We start from the raw sequence: 20921 nt of genomic DNA on the forward strand, positions 1-20921 counted from the left end.
TACTGGACAGCAGTTCCTGCTTCTACACATAAAAGTTTCCCCCAAATAAGCATCAGTAACCCCACTCAGCCAACTGGCTTCTCCCCTGCTATCTGAACTGCTCACCAGTCACATACACACTGGGTACTGGCAGAGCCACGACTACAGCCAGGCCTCCTGTCTGCCACTACAGAACTGTTTCTTATGATGGAAAACATTCTAGCAGCTAGATTAGGTAGCCTTAAGTTTATACCAAAACCTTCACTCAGCTCTAAATAAGTACTTACAGTAATGAGTCTTCCAGTCTTCCTACTGGACCTTATGTGATGATCATAAGGGTCAATCCCGCAGACACTGGCTCCTATTACTGGTTAAAAGATAATGTCAGGCTGACTAGGAAGAGGTGACTTTGTCAAACTAGAGTGCTTTGGTTTACAGTTGGCTGGAAATTAATACTGAATTGTATATAAACTCACACTCACTGGATTGATCTGTCAACACTAAATTGAACTGCACATTTCACAAAGAGACCCAAGATGAAATTTAGGGACAGAAACAACTACTGATTTTTTTTTTTTTTTTTTTTTTTTTGGTGGGAGGAGTGAAACTAGCTATTGTGTGGTTTCTATACAGATGCATTTTTTGCTGAATGCTTCTTATGGGAGTATCCACTGACGTATGCAGAGGTCATTAGAATAAAGGCTAGATTTTTTTAAATGAAAGACAACTTTCATAACTTGCACATTTTTAGAAAAGACGGAATTTAGGGGCATCAACCATTCATATTCACGTTTTCTTCCACTCTTGTTGCCCAAATATCCCTCTCTTTTGTAGATGTATTTACCCAACAATGCATCTTACAATCACAACCATATGCTTTCTGGTCTCACACTTAATTTTCAATGCCTACCTCCTTTGCCTGCTTCTCTATCCAAATTTTCAAAGAATTTATAAAACTACTGTCACTAAAAATGTCTCACTGCCTGTTCATTTAAGGCATTATTCTTACCAAGCACTCTTTCACAATGAAAGTTCCTCATCTAAATCACTAAAATGATTTGAGTGACAGTTTTCTCAGTTCTTCTGAGGATGATACATAACTAGTGCCATTTTAGTTGCATGAGAGAAATTAATTTATTATAAACAAAGGTTGCAGAGTAATGACCCCAACACAAAGATGTCCACTCCTAATCTCTGGAACCTGTGAGTCTGTTACTGTACACGGCAAAAGAAACTTTGCAGAGGTTATTATGTTAAGGATCCTGAGATGGGGAGATTATCCCAGATTGCCTGGGCGAGCTGATGTAATCACGAGGGTCCCCGCAAGTCAAAGCAGCAGGTAGGAGGGTCAGAGTTAGAAATGTATGTGAAGATGTTATGCTTCTGTCTTTGAAGATGGAGGAGGGGGCATGAACCAGGGAATGCAGGCAGCCTCTAGAATTTGGAACAGTCGAGGAAATGGATGCCCCCGGAGCAACTGGAAGGAACACAGCCCTGCTGACAGACACCTTGATTTTAGTTCATTGATTCCTATCTCAGATTTCTGACTTCCAGAACTGTAAGATAATAAATTTATGTTGTTTTAAGCTACTAATTTCATGGTAATTTGTTACAGCAACAATAGGGAACTAACATAGATGCTTCAAGGGCATTAGAGGTTAATTCTCTCCAAGAACCCCAGTTGAGACAGGTTGCCACCAGGGTAAGCAAAGCTTTCTAATGAAAGTGAGGAACATCTCTGGTTGCCTTTGGCATTCAGCCAGCCACTGAATGTGTCTCTGGGGAGAAACTCCTGTCCGGCAGATCTGTGTTTCTGTTCTGTTTGGCCATCTGCATATGGCAGATTGAGAAGACTACATTTATGAATTGATTCTAATCAAGAAATCTTTGACTGGCCTCCACAAATGACTTTACCAGTCCTGAAGAATCAGCAGCAGCAGAAATGTCTCCCTCAAGGAAATGGGAAAACACATATAAGCAGGGGAGAATTCTGGTATTCCATAAGCAGCCACAGTTGATCCAGAACCTTTGTTACTCTAATGTTATCGTACTCTTAGCCTTCAAGCATATGCTTTGGTGGTCAAAACACTAAGTTGAAATATCCAGCAATGTCTTCAGAGTGTTTTCTTGGGCACAGCTAAACATTCAGACCCACAAGATTGCCATAGAAAATATTCAACATTGTATTCATTTAGAAGGATCTGGATGGGAAACCTAGCATGCCAGCAGGGGCCGCCCCAGATGTTTATTTTCTGTTGGGAACCATCACAGAATTCTGTGCAGCACAGGTCAGCTGTAAGGAGACAAGGTCTATACTGGGCAGATGCTTCAAAGTCTTGTGCCCCCAAGAGCCAGTATCTCTTGTAATAACAACAATATAGGCATAATTTCCAGGGTCTCCACAAAGGACATGTCAGTGACAAACTCAGCATACTTGGGAAAGCCCCAAGGAAGGCCTCCTATCAGGTATTTATAGTTCATGTATGTGCCTCGCCATCCGGATGTAATTTATTAATCGTGGGTCACATCTTACCATAAAAAACATTGGTTAGCAAGATAGCCAACATATTACACTTAACAAATTAACAAAGCTTGAAAGTTAAATGAAGGTCAAATTATCATGCAGAATGGAAAAGGTTTTGTTAACTCTTTACCCATAAATATGTTGGAAATTGTCCATTTTCCATGTATAAGACTGCATGATCTTCATCATTATTGTTATTATTCTTAACTGTTATTTTTGAGGATGAACATTTATTTAAAGCTTTGTGCTTTATATGCATTGGCTTATTAAGTTATCATATGAGCCTTATGAAGAAGGTATAATGAATGCTATCTTTTCATAAGAACACCAGGATTCACAGAGGTTGAGCAAATTTCTCAAAGTTTTTTTAGCAAGTGAAGGTCAAGATGGGTATTTGGACCCATCACTGCTTCTTAATCCCAGTCTCTTAATCAGTTTGCTATACTTGCAACCTCTTGGTTGCCAAATCCGAATTGTGGCTGACCACTATCACAGACACCTGTGTCTGTATCCAGCTGGACTTGAGTACCTTTCTTGGTCTTTCAGAGACCCCACATGGAAGTTTCATTAGCTAAGGGGGGCATTCACTCTGTAACAAAAATGCCCCTAAAACAAAGAATGAATTTGTATATGCTTAGTTTCTCAAACTGAAATGGAGTATCTTTAAATGGTTAAAAAAAAAAAAAAAAAAAGAAAGAAAAAAAAAGAAAGCATCCAGGGACAGTGAACTCTTGAGCGATTTACAATGGTCTTTTCTCAGTTACATTCAGCACTTGGTAGAACTCTTCAACCAGAATGCAGGCGGATTCTGAAGAGTGCTGGATTTGTGTCAAAGGAGAGTGGTGAATTAGTTGGGGAGAACAGCCTTTAACTTCATGTGTAAAGGAAGGCTTGAATCTGGAGGTAGTAAGGGTCAACGGTATTCACTAATCACTTCCCTGACAAAAGAGACTGCCTTCAGTTCTTACAGACATCAATAGGAATACTAAATCCTTCCATAGCATTTCAGCTGATTCCTTTCACAGCAGGATGACTACTGTTTCACCTCACTTTTGAAATCCTGCAGTCTTTACTAGCTGTTTGGTGGAGTTACAAATGATTGTCTGTCTAAATTAACAAGTGGTAAATCTCCCTTAGTTATAATTTGATTTAAATTAGCTTACCTAGGAAGCAGATCTCTGCACATGTAAATTACCATAAACAGCAGCCTTCTTTGATGATTTACATAATTGAATGAGAGAATATTAAGACATTGCTGTGAAGTGGCAACCTATGATGCCTATTTTTTTAAGTGAAGAAAAGAGTAATCCTTCACTTCTTCCCTGTTGCCATTTTATATCAAAGCAAACCTCATTAAGATCACTGTGGTCTTAAAGATATATTTTTCTGAGATGCTGTGCCCCAAAATGTATAGCTTTCCTTGACATTTTTTAAAACCTGAAAAATTCCCAAATACATAAAAGTAAGATATTACAGTATATCTAAGTTATAAAATTACATACATAATAGGTATTTTGAAATGCAGAAAACTAAGAAAAAGTTCTTCAATTAGTTGTACTTTGGAAAATATATTATATGACACTGTTCCACTCAGCACTGTGAGGGGGAAGAGATTTTCTTCAAAGTGTACTCTTGGGATTTTAAAAACATTTCTGCTTTTGGGGAGTGAGAATTTTAAAATGTCATTGGAAAGCTGTGAAATTTAATATGCAAAATCATCACTGGCTTTGTCAATGGAGAAATCAAATGAAGTAGTCAAATCCTGTGGAACAAACCCTGGTTTTTAGACCAGAAAGTTGTAATAAGACATTCACTACGCATATTCTTATTTTTCAGTCTTTCTGTGGACTGTTAACTGTCACATGATTTAAAAAACACATGCTTTTGAAAGAATGAGAAATCATTTGGGTATCATTGCTTGTTCCTCTGGAGAAGGCACACAGGCTAGAGAAGGCCTGTCCAGGAGGCAAGTGCTATCATGTGGGGAAATGTTTTGATGCCATGGTAGCATCCAAGTCCACTGTCAGGCAAGCTATCCGAGACGTCATGGAAGAGAAAGACCAAATGCCAATGCTCAGATCAATTTAAAACACATAGTAGGAAGTGAGGGGAACGAAATAGGGTAGGTTAGCACTTCAGGGATAGAGTGTGAACATGACCACACTGCCTGAATCTGATTTGCATTATGTTCACACATAGGATTGGTTACTCAGTTTAGAGGCCCTGTGCAAAATGAAAATGCGGGGCTCCTTGTTAAAAAAAAAAGTGCCATTAAAGGTACTAAAATATCAAGGTTTTCCTTTCATCTGTGTATGGACTCTTCTGATGCACATGTTCCATTGTCCCATCAACTTCTTATACAAAACACAAGTTCAAAGATAAAATTATTAAGAATTTCAAGACAGTAGCAGGAGAACATTAAACCATTAGACCCTTCTGGTTCTGTTCTTGTGCCCTGTTCCTCTGCCATAATCAGCTTTTATCAATGATAGCCTTGAACAACTGGTAGAGCTTGGGGAAGGACTGAAGAAGGAATGGAAAAATGGCCAGGTCTAATTTGGACACATTTATCTGGAGAGCCCTCTTAGACCTCTGTGTAGGCAACTAATGAGACTACTTAGGTTTAGTTGGGTACGTGAGTCGTGTGCTTATAGTAGAGGTCAGGCTAGAGATATCATTCAGAGATTAGTTTGCACATAGAGCTTATTCAAAGCTACAAACAAAATGAAATCACATAGAGAGATAGAGCGAGAACAGGGAGCATAGATGAGAAAGAAATGTTTGTTTTTCTCCCTAGACTGCAAGCTTCGTGAGAGCAGATCAGTGCTTTAATTTGTTTGTGCAATTCTGACAATGAGCAAAGAATCTCACACATTACAGATGTTAGATAAACGCTCAAAGAATTCATAAAAATGCAAGCAATGAGTTATCCAAAAGTATTATTATTTTTCTCACAGACTCTACCTTAACTCCCTCTAATTTGGTGAGGTTTACTTTTCCAGCAGAAATTATACATTGATATATGCATGCTTGTTAGAGGTGATTTTATTGTTTCATTTCTGTAAGTAATTAACCTGTTTTCCATGCCTTCTGTGATACTAATTAAGAATATTTAGTATGGAATAATTCACTCAAATATAACTTCAGCATTTTCTTAATCTTTATAGCTTGTCATTGAAGATATTATAACTATGATATCATATATCCATTATCTCTAAGAGCTTTATAAGCAATTTCCAGTGCCTATTTGCTTCACTGTTTGTTGAGATTTTGTTCCCCTGGAAAAATTTCCATCACTGTTTTTCATTTCCTTTGGAAAAGGGAAAAAGCAAAAATAGAAGAACAGTATCTTTCAAAATGTGCGTTATGAACAAATATGATTGTAAGACCTGGTTTCTCAAATCGTTACACAGATTGAAAGGCTTCAGCACTCACTCCATCCCCCAACGATGAGCTCTTTCCCTAGCAAAAAATCCATAACAGTTTCTGCCTTATGAAAAATCTTTTAATCCCAGCCATGGCATTTGTAACTTGGCTAATTATGAGGTACAATTAAAAGATGATTAAGAATTTTCCCCTTCTTAGCCAGAACTCAGGAAGTGTTCTCTTTGTTCTCACGTATTTAATCACCTTTGCAGTCATTTCCAATCTAGCTTTACTCCTTTTGACATATCCCAAAATAGCCTTTTAAATTCTGACCGGAGATGTTCTTTATTCTTATCTGATCTGGCACTGTCTCCTGCTTTATTGGCTACTATCAGATAAGATATACTTTCAAACCATCTAAAGTCACAGATACCTCACTTTTGATGCTATAAATCCCTGAACTTCTGCTTGTGTTTTGTACATCTTCAGAGTAGGACCAAGCGTCCTGGAGTCTGTGTCTATGCCAATAAAATTAACAAGGGTTTTTGTTATTGTTATTTGTTTTTGTTTTTTCAATATCATGAAATGCTGATGAAAAACATTATAATTCCTACTCCCCATTTCCATGAGGCTTCAGCTGAGAATTTTATTTCATTTTATTTTATTTTTTATGATCAACAGCCATATTTATTGAATATCCACTCAACTGTGTGAACAAGGACTATTTTAATGCTATACTCAAATTTTTTAATTTATAATTAAAATTTTACAGAATGTGCCTTATTTTTATATATATATATATTTATAACCTTTACAAAAATGGAACATTCTTTGGTGTATGGTAAAGGGAGTATAATTCTGGGGAGGAAAGGCTGAATAATTCAGGAAATGGTGTTGGATCAATTTACTATCCAAAGAGACAAAGATTCTGTCCACTTAACTTATTCAAAATACATTCTAGATGGATCAAAGTCCTCAGTGTTAACAAACAAAATACTAAAATCATTGAAAGAAAATAAAAATGTTATTTTGTCCCTAAACAAGAAAGCCTTTATTAAGACACAGAAATGCAGAAACCAAAAGAAGACGTTGACAGATTTGACTTCATAAAATCTTAACATTTAAAGAAAAATTTATTAGAATATAGTTGATTTACAATGTTACGTTAGTTTCAGGTGTACAGCAAAGTGAATCAGTTATACATATACATACATCCACTCTTTTTTAGATTCTTTTCCCATATAGACCATTACAGAGTATTGAGTAGAGTTCCCTGTGCTATACAGCAGGTTCTTATTAGTTATCTATTTTATAGATAGTAGTGTGTATATGTCAGTCCCAATCTTCAGTTTTTCCCCACCCCTTATACCCTGGTAACCATAAGTTAGTTTTCTACATCTGTGACTCTACTTCTGTTTTGTAAATAAATTCATTTGTACCCTTTTTTTAGATTCCACATATAAGCGATACCATATGGTATTTTTCTTTCGGTGTCTGACTTACTTCACTCAGTATGACAATCTCTAGGACATTCATGTTTCTGCAAATGACATTATTTTGTTCTTTTTTATGGCTGAGTAATATTCCATTATGTATATATGTACCACCTCTCCTTTATCCGTTCTTCTGTTGATGGACATTTAGGTTGCTTCTGTGTCCTGGCTATTGTAAATAGTGCTGCAATGAACATTGGGGTACATGTGTCTTTTCAAATTATGGTTTTAAATTTTAAAGGATTGGAGAGCTATAGCTTGGCACAGAAGAGGGAAGACTTCATAATTTTAGACACAGGGAAGGGCATGTGTGAAGACTCAGAAGTGAGAACAAGTAAGTGTTGTTGGGTGACGCTGTGGCCACTGCTGTAGGGGTTCTGGCATCAGGTGATGGCTCTGAGTAATTATCATCAACCTTTCAGGAACCAACCTGATACCTTTGCCCTTGGAACTCAGATAAACCACAGTGACTGTAAGGGCCCTCATCTAGGGAGGAACTACACTCTAATGATTAGTGGCACTGGCTCAGGAGCCATACTCCATGGCTAAACTTACCAGTAGTATAACCTTGACCAAGATACTGAACCTCTTTGTGCTTTAAAAATGGCCATTGCTATATACCACTGAAAGATTGGTGTGAAAATGTTTTAGTCAACATTTTTGAGCCACTAGTCTTGCTAAACATAATCACATAAATTCTTTATGTGAGAATAGTGTGTACATTTATAGACACTTCAAAAAAATATGAACTGTTATACATTTTCTCAGTTAAAAAAAGAAAACGTCGGGGCTTCCCTGGTGGCGCAGTGGTTGAGAGTCCGCCTGCCAATGCAGGGGACATGGGTTCGTGTCCCGGTCTGGGAGGATCCCACATGCCGCGGAGCAGCTGGGCCCGTGAGCCATGGCCTCTGAGCCTGCGCGTCCGGAGCTTGTGCTCCACATCAGGAGAGGCCACAACAGTGAGAGGCCTGCGTACCACAAAAAAAAAAAAAAAAAAAAAAAAAAAAAGGAAAACCTCTTTGCAGTTTCTATTATTTTCAATTATTATCTGCATTTTAGTGGTGAAAAAACAACAGAGAATAAAAGAGGTTGAGTGATTTGCTCAAGGTCACATAGCTGATAATTCTAGCCTACAAACCCACAGTGAGCTTTCTAGTCCAGTGAGATTCCCATGACAACTCAGCTCCCAACAATCTGCTTTTAATCAAGTGCCAAAGCAACATTCAACTTCCTGGTTCTCTTACCAGCCCTTCTGCTGAATCTCTCCAAAAATTTCTCTCAACTCAGGGTTTGGTAACTATATATCAATCAGCCACCTGATCCTCTTCTCTTCCCAAATCCTGACCTCCTGGATTTCAGCTCCTCTGGCTTCCTGGATGATGCCCTACATCTGCTTTCTGATTCTACCAAATTTGTAAGACCAAAAAAAGAACAATTTGCTTTTGGTGGTTTGAGGATATGTGCTTCCAACAATTATTGCTTGTCATCATCAACAGGGAAGAACATGCCCTCTTGACCAATGCTGAGACCCAGGCCAGTGTCTTATACTGGGAGAAGCACAGTCATGCTAGACAAGGCCCCATGGGGAGAGGCTGGACTCTAAAGGAGTGAAACAAATTTGAAGGATAATTATATCATCTCACTCATTGAAGTGGAATTATATGAGGATGAACTTCAAACTAAAGGACAGAATATCAGAAGAAAAGACATTTGGAAGAACTTCCCTGAGAGATGAGGCCTTTGGTGAGGTCAATCAATGAAAATATTGTTGTTTTGGGCTAGTCTGGGCTCAGTTTGGGTAAAAACAGGGATGTTTTGAGAAGTGTTGCTGAAACTGAATCAGAGAAAGTTTTAAATAAGGAGAGTTGGAATTTAGGTCATAGACTGGGATGTGTTTGTTTTGAAGAATTTCATATCTATGATACCCTTCTGTCCATCCTTAAGATGTTTAAGAGAGTTCAAGTGAATCTTAGGAAAGGCTTTTCAAGACTCAGCAGACCTTGTATTAGAAGATGACACTTTAATTAAAAGAACAAAAATTGTAGCAGCAAAAGCTACTTCTGAATGAACTATTTCTGTGTGCCACACACAGTGCAGAATCCTTTCTACACATTCTCTTAATATTTCTTACAAACCTCTGAGGCACACATTAGCCCCATTTTCTAAAATGGAAGCTGACTTTTATGAAAAGTTGTTACAGGCTCACTGTTGATGAGAATGCTCTGAATTATAGTCAGGTCTTGATTATCCAAGGAGATTTTGAACCTACCTTTCTAATGATACACACTTTATCAAGCATTTGCCCATTTCTATCCAGATGATCATCTATGGAATATTTGTAGAACACATATACTGGCTTCTGGTTTTCATGGTGTGAGAAATTTTTTAAAGATCTGTACTTAAATAAAATTATTTTGAGGCCATGCTGTGGTGGGAAATAATTCGATATAAAATCAGGCAGACTTTTGTCAAAGAATTTCTAACAGAAGCAGAACCCAGAAGCTGAATGTATAGATTCAAGAGCCTGATATCTGGGTTTGAATAATGGCCTGTCACTTAGTAGTTGTGTGACAAATTATTTAACAACCTTGTGCCTTTGTTTTTTCATCTATAAAAGGGAGCAAGTAATGGTAGCCTACCTCATAGGGTTGTTGAGAGGAGTTAAATACATTAACTTATTTAAAGCACTTGGAATCACACTTTTACATGTAGTAAAATACTCTGTAAATATAAGCCATTTTAAAATTATTATTGATATCGCTGATAGTCTTGTGTCATTTTTCTATACAGTATCATCATTTTTTACTTCTGCTCAGATGCTTTGTTGATTCCATGTTCCTTATAGAATAAATTAACAATAATTTTCATTTTTGATTATTTAACATGTGCCACACACACTGTGATAAGCACATGGTCTCATTAATCCACACAATAATCATAAAAGGTTGGCAGTGTTAGTAACACCGTTTTACAGAAAGATGGGATTCAATGAGATTTTAAAACTTGCCAAATAAAGCTAAGAGTGGCAAAGTTTGAGTATAATCCAGCTTTATATAACTTCAGTGTTCTTAGTTACTGTGTATATAGTCTGTGACCTCCCATCCTCCCACCACCTGCTCACCCAAAACCTCTTAGCACACTGTGGCATCTACCTTGCCAGCCTGTTCTCACCCAACTTCCCAAAAGTTTACACTCTACTTCAGGAATACTAAACACCTGCAGCATGCTAAGCTCTTCCATGCCTTGTGACTCTGCATATACTGTCCTCACCATCTCCTGTGCCCTTTCCACTTTGTAAATTAGGAAGGTACCTACTCATCCCTTGAGAATCATATCCTGTCACTTCTCTTTGAGGTCTCCTCTTACTTTAGGCAAGATTAGGCTGTTTTGTCTCCGTGCCCTCATATCCCCCATTGCACAATATCCAGTTTTTTTCTTTCTACTAAATATTTGTCTTTACCACCAAACCGTTAGCCTTTCAACAATAAAAAACTTTTACTTTTTATCTTTGCCTGCTCCAGAACTCAGAATTGAGTCTTTTACAAAGTAAGCAAGTCATACAATTACAAAATAAATGAATCAATGAATAAAAAATTCAAATCATTTTCTAGAGCTGCACTGTCCTTTAGAAAATAATTGTGATGATGAAAGTGTTCAATATCTGTCCGGTATGGTAGCCACTAGTCACAAGTGCTTGTTGAAATCATGGTATGTGACTGATGCAATTGCAGAACTATAAGTTTAATTTTATTTAGTTTTAGATAATCTAAATTTAAAGAGCTACATGTGGCTAGTGACTAATGTACTGGACAGCACGGTTGTAGAGTTAGACCTGGAGTAGGATTTTATTGAAGGTTCTTCTGGAATATGCTTTAACTGTATTTCCTTCTTAGTTACACTCTTCATCTTATACTTGGTCGAAGTCATGAAGTTACATATATTGGAGAACAGAGATTTTAAGATGCTGCAATGTGACAGCACCACTCTTCTGTTAGCACAATACAGGTCTCTCTGAGGATGGGATGATAGCTCTTCAGAGGAGAAATTTGGGCTGTTAGAGCCACCTAGGAATTTCTGTCAAAGGGTTCGCACTCTTCTCCACAGTCTTTGGGTTCATGGGGAATATTCAGGGACTGAGTAAGATGTCTGTATTGAGTGCACTCAGGTTCTTTGCAGAGTTTACCAGTGGGAAAAGACATCGGCCTCTCTTTATCTACTTTCACTGGGCCCCTTTGACATTATGCACAAGTATCTATTTTCCATTTGTCTTACTTTGCTGTCATTATTTGTTCATGTTCTGTCTTCTCCCCATCCTAGGTAACTCTTTTTCTTATGCATCTTTATTTCCCTAGGACTTATCACTGCATGTGACAAAAGGAAGAGGGTTATTAGTAAATGTTTGATGAATGAATGAATGAACATTGAATCAAGGAATAAACTTGATTCTTAGACTCCAAGAGGCCTAACACATCCATCACAGAAGAATGAATACACAGGAAAACCAGCCTGAAGCAGTGTCACCCACTAGAGAGGGAGACATGTGAGAACAGAATCCTGTCCTGTTTGCAGGACAGTCACAGAGAGAAACAATTATGCATTCTAGGCCAGTCCAGGCAGTTAGATTGGGTGGAGTTTCAGTCAAGTTGGCAGTACCATCTTGCCGTCTACCTGAGGGAGTTTGGGTTTAGTGAAGAGGAAGCAACAAGATGTTTTAACAAAGCCTTTTTTCACAATCCCCATGTTGGCTGGAGAGTTTGCCCAGCCTCCCTGGGTTCTGAAATGAACTTGACCAGTAAATGTGCAACTCTTCTTTTTTACATAATCTTTGTCTGAGAATTCCCTGGGGAAAAACATGAAAGTGATGAGAAAACACCAGAAATACAGATATACATGCATACATATATACAGCTTAGCAGTTGGCAGTAGCAAGTTAAATGCTTAAATGGAGCATGAACAGGGATTCATCTCAGTTCAGTTTAATTCAGTTCAATAAAAATTTAGTGAGTATCTACTTTATGGGGAGATACATGAATAATTAAGACACAATTTCTTCCTTTAAAGAATTCACAATTTTGCACAGCAAAAAAAATTGTGAACTAATAACTAGTAACAGAGTGTGATGAATGCAATAAGAGAGGTGTGCTAGGTCCTGTGGTGGCACAAAGGAGGGGGCTGTTAGCTCTACTTGAGTTTGTCTTACACAATGTATAGAAATTATTTAGCTCTACAACTTGGGGGACCAGAGACTAGGAAGGGAAGGGAAGGACCCTTCAGTTGGAAGCAAGAGCATAGGCAAAGGCACAAAGGTATGAAAGAGCATGTAGGGGGTGTTTGGGGAAAGGTGCCTGCCTCTCCCAGTGGGGACTCCTGAGGTGTCCATTTCATCAAAAGATTGCTCTGCCTGTCTGGAGTTTGAGAGATTATGTTTGCTATTATATATAGGATGAATTGACAAGAGGAAAATGTCTAAGTAAAAGTGTCAGCTAGGAAGATATTATAACGGTTTCAGGGTGAGAGGTTTAGGGTCCCAGTTAGAGTTATAGCTGTGAAGTAAAGAGCAAAACTTTCCAGGGTATGTTTTAGAGAAGTGATTCTCAATCTCCTTTCTGTCTGATAACTCCTGAGAAAGAAAACATACTTCAATCTGTAGTTGTGATAGTATACCACATGAGTGTTTCTAGAAAGGAAAGTGGGGATGTAGTTTGGAAAGTCATCACAGATGATTCTAGTATAGAAACCACCTTTTAACCGCCCCATAAAGGTTAATCTCTATTCTAGAGGCCAAAGGTGGAAAAATAAATGTTACTATTTATTAAGAGTGTACAGTGAGCCATGTTTCTGGCAGCTACAATTTAATTTGATCTTCACAACAGCCTTATAGGGTAGGAATTCATCCTCATTTTTCCAAGGGGGGACCTGAAATTCAGCTAGATTCTGAACCTTGCTCCAGCTCGCATTACTACTGAAGACCACACCTGGATTTGAGCCAACGGCTATCTCATCGCAAAGTTCCAGCTCTTTGCAGCATACAGTACTAACTCTGTCTGGGAGCTTTAATACTGTGACCTGAGAAAAACCTAGCATCATAATACAGGGGTGTCACTTATAGGAAAGAAGAAATTGGCCAAAGAGATAGATTTCAGAACAAAGATGCCAAGGCAGTACTCTGATCTGTTGCCTTCTGTAGTTGCCTTTATTCTCCAATATCACCACTGGAGTGTTTCAAAAGTGGACATATATACACTACCAAACGTAAAACAGATAGCTAGTGGAAAGCAGCCGCATAGCACAGGGAGATCAGCTCAGTGCTTTGTGACCACCTAGAGGGGTGGGATAGGGAGGGTGGGAGGGAGGGAGACGCAAGAGGTAGGAGATATGGGAATATATGTATACGTATAGCTGATTCACTTTGTTATACAGCAGAAACTAACACACCATTGTAAAGCAATTATACTCCAATAAAGATGTTAATAAATAAATAAATAATTTTTTAAAAAAATTTAAAACAAAGAATCACATGCTGAATCACTAAAAGCACATGGGAGGGAAATGAGGGAGCCATTCATTCATTTTTTTTTTTTCCAATCAACATGTATTTCTTAAGCAAGTATATTTCAGGCACTTTGCTCTGTATAAAGGATAAAAAGGTATATTTATAGGCATTGCTCTTGCCCTCCAGAAATCCATAGTTTTGTGCAGCGTAAACCTTGTAAGCTAGAATTCTAGTGGAGAGTGCAAAGTAGTCAAGTGAGTGCCAGGTATCATGAGAATATAGCAGAGGGAATGACTAGCTCCTTCCTAGAGGCTGAGAAAGTCTTCACCCAGCTCGTTTATGTGGCAGCTGTTTCTTAGAGAATGAGTCGGCAGCATGCCCAGTGGAGAAGTGAGGAAGGCATTCCAGGAGGAGGGGACAGCAGGGCAAAAGCACAGTAAACTGAAAGCATTTTAGGAGATGCAAGAAGCTCCATGTGGCAAGAGGTGAAAAAGCAGGGCAGGATTTTAAAGAGCTTTGTATTCTCTTCTAAGGAGCAGGGATCTCACCCCTGAGTGGGGGGCAGGTAAGGGAGTGGAGGGAGATGGCAAGACTTGGTGTTTCAGAAAAAAATTTTGAAAGCGAATGGGGAAGGATTTGATTGGAGGTGGATGGTGCCAGGAGAAAACAGGATCAGAGCCTAAAGTTCCACCTCAGGCAGAGCCTGGGTCCATCCTAACTACCCATCTTCACCCTGAAACACTTCTTCAGAGCACCAAGTAATTTTAGAGTTCAAATGTAAATGGAGGAGTGGTTTTGCCCACCACTTGGATAATTCAAGGTAGAAGGCTGCATACCTACCTATAAAATGAATCAATGCCTCAGGGCTTTCTCCATAGCAACAAAATTAGTCTTTGACACCTAGACATTCTTCCTTTGTTTTTGCCTCTCCTTGCCTGAAGGATCTTCTTTTGACTTGCATAATTCCCTCATCTAGCTGGGGGCCTCATATAAACTCTGTCACACTGCTAATATTTCATTGTCATTTTCAGCTCTATTACATCTTTCTCTCAATCATTCTTCAGGGCAGGAGATGTCATCTAGAGGGGTTTTGCAGCTTGCATAAATGAATTATGAATCCTCATGATTTCAAGTTGGTTACCAGGCCCCTTCCAAGCAGAACTAGGCATCTGGTAGCTCCAAAGTGTGAAAAGGACATTATGCATATGTATGCAGAGATACCTGCCCTACAGCATTTCTGAAGTATTGCCACATTTTCACTCACACTGGTGCCATATGCAAGGAGACCTGAGAACCAATCGCTCTTTGAAAGGAAAGTGCTTTCACATATCTTTTCTATCTTCTTGCTACAATTTGTCAGTTGTTTTTTTTTTTTTTCTGAACCCTTGAAAGGGGTAAGGAAAAGGTTTTCTGAGTGTTCTCATTATGTGTTATATACAGCTTTGCACATATGTAGGCAAGTAACCATCAGTAGCTAAAGGGGAAAGTGAGAAGAGCAACAAAGCTCAGTCTTCAAGAACATAGCAAGGGAAACAAAATGAGGTAGCTAGACTACTCTGAAATAGATCATTTTGTCTCAACTACCTGGATTATGGAAAGTAATACTAAAAAATTTTGACTGCAAGTTACCAATGACTTGAATTTTTCTGCGTCTTAAAGTGTGACAAGGAGGACACAGAATGTCAAAGAAAGGCAAGGCATGGCAGGCTAGTGAATCTGGATACTCAGGCAATAAGGACATTTCTGGAAATTAGATTGCCTTATTTAGACTCACAGTCAGATTTGGGTTGAGACGCTGGGCTTTGACTTAAACATGGATTTGAATCCTAGCTCTGGTATTAACTTGCTGTATGACCTTAGGAAAATGATTTTACCCTCTTTAATCCTTTGTCTGAAGATGATAATATCTATGTCATGGAGTGGTTATGAAGATTAAGTGAGCAGATTTATACAATCTTTGCAGTGGTGTGTGGTACCTAGCAGGCCCTCTATAAGTACAAATTATATTGTTTTTACATAGTTAACATATTATCTTGATTCTGTAATTATACATTACTTCACTTAACTTCAACTTCCTTATTTCTAAAGTTGGACTAATAATGACTGTCCTATATAGTTTCTGTGGAAATTAAATAATAGTGCGTGTAAAGATACTTTGTAAAGTGAAAAATTCCAAATATCCAGAAAGTGTGGTCATTATCATTATTTTAGAGGTACTTAGGCTGTCACAGTTACAAGAATATTTGGGGAAAGTCCACCTGAAGTAGATATACTTCAAGGTACCAATCCACAGAGGAATAGCTGCATTCACCCATGGAGCCCCATTCTTGTCCACCTTTTGGTGTGAAAAACTGCACAATACCTTGTGTGTGTAGAAGGTAGATAGTATTTGGAAATAAGGATTGGGAGATTCTCTCTTCCCTTTGAAAGTGATGTGTACAAGGTGGAATCCTACAGTTTTTTATATTTTACAACTACTGAGCTGTTATCATCCCTGGAGCTTAAAGATTGAACAGGATTGCCAAAGCCCATTTGAATGATAAGCAGCCAGAAGCTCAGGTACTTTCAGATTTTGCTAGTCTTCATTGCTTTCCTTCCCACAAAGATGGCGCTCTCATGCCTTTCTCCATCCTCACTGCCACTTTGTAGGAGAGGGGGGGTGGATCTCAGAAGTAGTCAGTAGATTGGGCCCTTGACCAAGCTGTCAGGGACTTGCTGTTTATCACTGGGGCTGCTGCCCGATTCCCCTTTCTTAGTAAATTCCACCACTTTCTCTTCTCATCCCCTCACGTGGAAGTGGAGAGGGTGGGGCGGGTGGGGGGGGACAAGAATTGCCTTTGATGTGGTCTGGCATCCTCAGACAGAGCTGAGTTTGAACCCACCTCTTCCAGCTACCATTTGGCAACTGTCTGACCTGGTTTAGGTTAGTTATTCCTTCTGAGACTTGCTTACTGCATCTGTAAATGGGGATAATAATATATCCACTGAGCAAGATATTTCTGAGAATTAGATGAAATCATATATTTAAAACATTTTACAAAGAACATAGCTAAACATGCTAAACAAAAATGTACTCTCCTGTTCTTTCCCTTTGATTTGTAATAATTCATGAGCAATTAGCTTGGAGACTTTGTGTTCCTAGACCACTCTTTCTTTATGGATAAAATGAACTCAGTGATTTAAAATTACTGTGTACTTGTGAAGGTCTAGCATTTCTGTACTTCAAGTACTGTAAGAGAAGAATAAATGAAGTTGCTCTGTACATTCTTAGGTAGCTGTAATAAAGTCATACTGGTAGATTGAGAAGGAAGAATTTGATCTAGGTGTTTTTGAATAAGTAGGATTTTGATAAGCAAATAGGAATTGACAGAATAAGGAAAGACTATACAGAGTCTCATGCTTTATTGGCTTTAACAAAAGGTATTTAGATAAACTGGTTTGCAGTAAAGTAATAGAGATTCTCTTGAGCTATGTTTATAAATTTGAGAAAGGGCAACTCAAAGGATGCATAAGCCCTGTCTTGGGGAGGCGGTGCTTGCCCCTGGCTCTTGGTGTATACAGGCAGGATTGCAGCAGACATTCCAGGAGGCCATGTTCCTTGCTGGACAGTAATCTGCATGAAAGCAAGGACTCAGTCTGTTGTTGCCAGGCGTACTTGCTGATTGTTGAACTTTGGATGGGTAAATGAGTATCACCAATGTACCTAAAATATTAATGTCTGAGTGTGGAATAGGATCCAGGAGGAGAGAACCTAGTGATCTTTTTATAATAGCAATTTTCCTGGAACACTTCCTGAAGCTACCCCAGAGCACTTTTGCAAATGGTGATTATTTTTTTTGTGGACAGCTTTTTCTTGTCTGTCTTACAGCTGTGAGTGTGAAAGCACAATTATCTGGGGCCTGAGCATATGTGCTCTCCTTGAGAAAATCTGGGAGAGAACCCCAAAGGACACACTGTACCCCTATCCCAGCCAAGACAGGGAAAGCCTGCCTGAAATGCTCCCTCGGCCAATAAGTAAGACTGTGAGCTGGGAATAGAGCTTTACAGACATTGTGTGTGTTAGAATGAAGAGTGAATCGGTGTTTGAGTTGGAAATTCTGGGTTCAATCCTTGCTTTTCACCTTAAGTATTGTATGAAAACCTCTCTGGGCTTCACTTTCTCCCCGATAAATAAGGAGATTAGGCCAACAGACACGGCAAGATATCTTCCAGTTCGATCCTCCCAGTTTTATGGGCATTTCCTAGATTTGTTGACCTGGAAGAATATTTGGATTTCTCTAGTTCCGCTTTCTCATTTCACAGATAAGAAAACTGAGGTGTAGCGAGGGGAAGCCATTTGCTGAAAGCCACAAAACCAGTTAGAAGCTAAGATTAGAACCAACATCCTCAGACTGCCAATCCAAAGGTTCTTCACCTTTTATGCGTCAGAGTCCACCTTAAAAATCTGATGAAAGCTATGGACCTTCTGGGAGTGGGAGATGGGGATGAGGGCAAATACTTCACAAACAAAACACATAAAATTTGCACACTATTTTAAGGGGAGAGGTTCTTGGATTTCAGGTTTAAAGCCTTTATGCTATACTTTATTACTCAAAGTAGGTGTTGGAATCAGATGTTAAAAAGAAACATAATTATATGTGTTGGAAAGTGTGCTTTTGAATTTTTTGGTTTAATAACTTCATTTGTGCAGAAAGCATCTCAACACAACTGGAACAAGTTTGGGTTTATATCTGCCCTCCAAACAAGGCTTACTCACTTGCTTTGTTGATGGCAGTTTCTGATTTTTAAAAAGCCAGTTCCCCTTTTAAATATCACAGCTGTTGTTCCTCTTGCATATACTTCTGCTAAATTCAGTGCTTGACTTATGTCAGCTGTAGCCAGATAACACAAGAAGGGGCTGGCTAAAACAGAAAAGGTTTTCTCATTAGCTGCGTCTGAATGTGGCCTGTACTAATTAGTTCTTTTTTTCATCTACTTTTCACCCTCTAGACTTAAGGTTTTGGATTTTCGAGTCTTCCAGTGGGCTCACATCCCTTGTGTTTCTGTATAGCCACATCTGGGTTCAGATCCCTCTGTTCCAGTTGTGTGTCAGATCTGTCCATTCCAGCCTTCAAAGCTTCTGTTCTAAGGGCAATAGAGAGAACTTAGGAGCTTCCCTTGAGTAGGCACATAGGGTGTCCTTGGGGTCTTATACTCACTCTGACATGGCACTGAGTCAAAGCCCAGGAGCTCTGGACCCTCTGATGCTTGGCCTATAGAATGCCCACAGAATTTCTAGTCATGTAAGCAAATGCTACATTAAGATTGGATTGGTTCTTTTTTTTTTCCCACAGAGACTGTGTCCCTATTGCAGTTTATTAAGACTGCCCATGCAGTGCACCATTATTCTTCCTGCTTGTATTCATGAATGGCCTGTTCTCAATAGGAACATCCAGGTGGAGATCAATAATCAGTCTCTTAGTTACGGTAGGGAAAAAAAAAGAGAAGAAAAAGAAAATCCATTCGTGTACTCACTGCATTCAGCTGTGTTGAAGAGGTCTTATCATTAAAGCAGCAGCAGGCATTCATAAACCAAGCTTGCGGGCAGTGCTGGACATGCAGGATTAAAATAATCGTCTCTCAGGCTCTGTCTCATAAATGTTTCCTTTGACTTTTGGCAGGATCTCCAACCTGAGCATATGCCAGTTGACATGGGAACACTGAGGCCAGCAGTTTAAGGATTTTCACATTTCCTTGCAGTGGTAAGATTTAAAGATATAACAATGAAGGACATTACATATTACTGGAACCTGGCTGTTGGCACTAGTTATGAAACTAAAGTTGTTTAGGTGTAATTTTTTGACCCATACAGGTCTCTATTCAATTACCTTGCAAAATCACAGTAAAAACAGGAGAAATCTATAGTTCGTAAAGATTGAACTTAATATTATTGGTATTGGTGAAAAATAGGGAAACTAAGCAATATCAGATTTCTTTATTTCTGTACACTTGGACCAAGTGAGGTAAATGGTCTCCCTTTTGAACAATGAAACTATGTCTATTCCGAAGAGATATGATTCTCAGAGCACAAAGGGATACAACATTTAAGATCAATGTAGAGAAAGGTAAATAATTCAGTTTTCAGTACCTCAGGGGGCAGTCATACCCTTAATATGGTTCCAGAGATTGGATTTCTAAAAGAACCAAATCTGTAGTCAATTAAGAGATTGCTTGAAAATGAAGACTGCCTGATGCTGATGGTGTGGTATGCACTGGACGCTTGTTGGCATCAAAGGCACAACTATATGATGTTTCTTATAAAGAGAGGCATAATGGTGAAGATACTGGCAGATGGATAGCAAGTTGTGTTATTCGAAGATTGTTTTGAAAAGAGGAGTCTTAGATCTGAGGCCAAAATATAATATTGATTTAAGTAGTAATTAAGCATTCCATCTTTAATTTCCATTCCATCTTCATTTAGTCCATCTTTAGACTCCAGAACAGAGTCTCTGGACACATTTCCAATGTAGAGTAAAAAAATGCACCACGATGTGGTTTACTGGAGTTAAACAAGATCATGTAGGCCCCAGGTAGATTCTTTGGACCCTGACTTGTTGAATTTAATGGGTTAAATTCAGTAATAATACTCATTTCATTACCATCTTCAAGTTGAGTCAGATCATCATAGGGTGGGACTATATTCAGCACCTTTAATTCTCTGAGGGCTTCCATTCTAGTATATTTTCTACAGATGTTGTTCAGGTCTCCATTTTCACGTGGGCTTTTAGCAGGTCCATGGTACATTGAACAAAATTTGACTTTTAGCCAACTTATTTGTCCATTTTTTAGTACTAGATATCTTAAATCTGTGAATTTTCAAAGGATGTATTTTGGTAATTCAGCATTCATACTTAGTCTTCTAAGTATATTCCTCTCACATTGCCCTGCTGATTTATTCAGTTATATTATTGCAACAACTTTTAGTTTAACAGCTTGTATTTGCATAATCTATTTATGGAACAATGGAAGGATGATTGTGAAACAGTCTGGAAGATACATTACTTAAACCGATAACCTGGAACTGACA

The 20921-nt window shown here is 38.6% G+C and overlaps 1 protein-coding gene across 2 annotated transcripts in view; it reads left to right on the forward strand.

Annotated features, from left to right (window-relative positions):
- SEMA6D (semaphorin 6D) overlaps positions 1–20921 on the forward strand; it is a 607719-nt gene that overhangs the window by 190358 nt on the left and 396440 nt on the right. For both annotated transcript variants that reach the window (XM_067029195.1, XM_067029203.1), the window contains exon 2: positions 19516–19596. The gene's annotated coding sequence lies outside the window, so the exon portion shown is untranslated. The remainder of the gene's footprint in view (positions 1–19515; positions 19597–20921) is intronic.

The sequence above is a fragment of the Kogia breviceps genome, chromosome 3 (genome assembly GCF_026419965.1).
Source record: "Kogia breviceps isolate mKogBre1 chromosome 3, mKogBre1 haplotype 1, whole genome shotgun sequence".
Taxonomy (NCBI): domain Eukaryota; kingdom Metazoa; phylum Chordata; class Mammalia; order Artiodactyla; family Physeteridae; genus Kogia; species Kogia breviceps.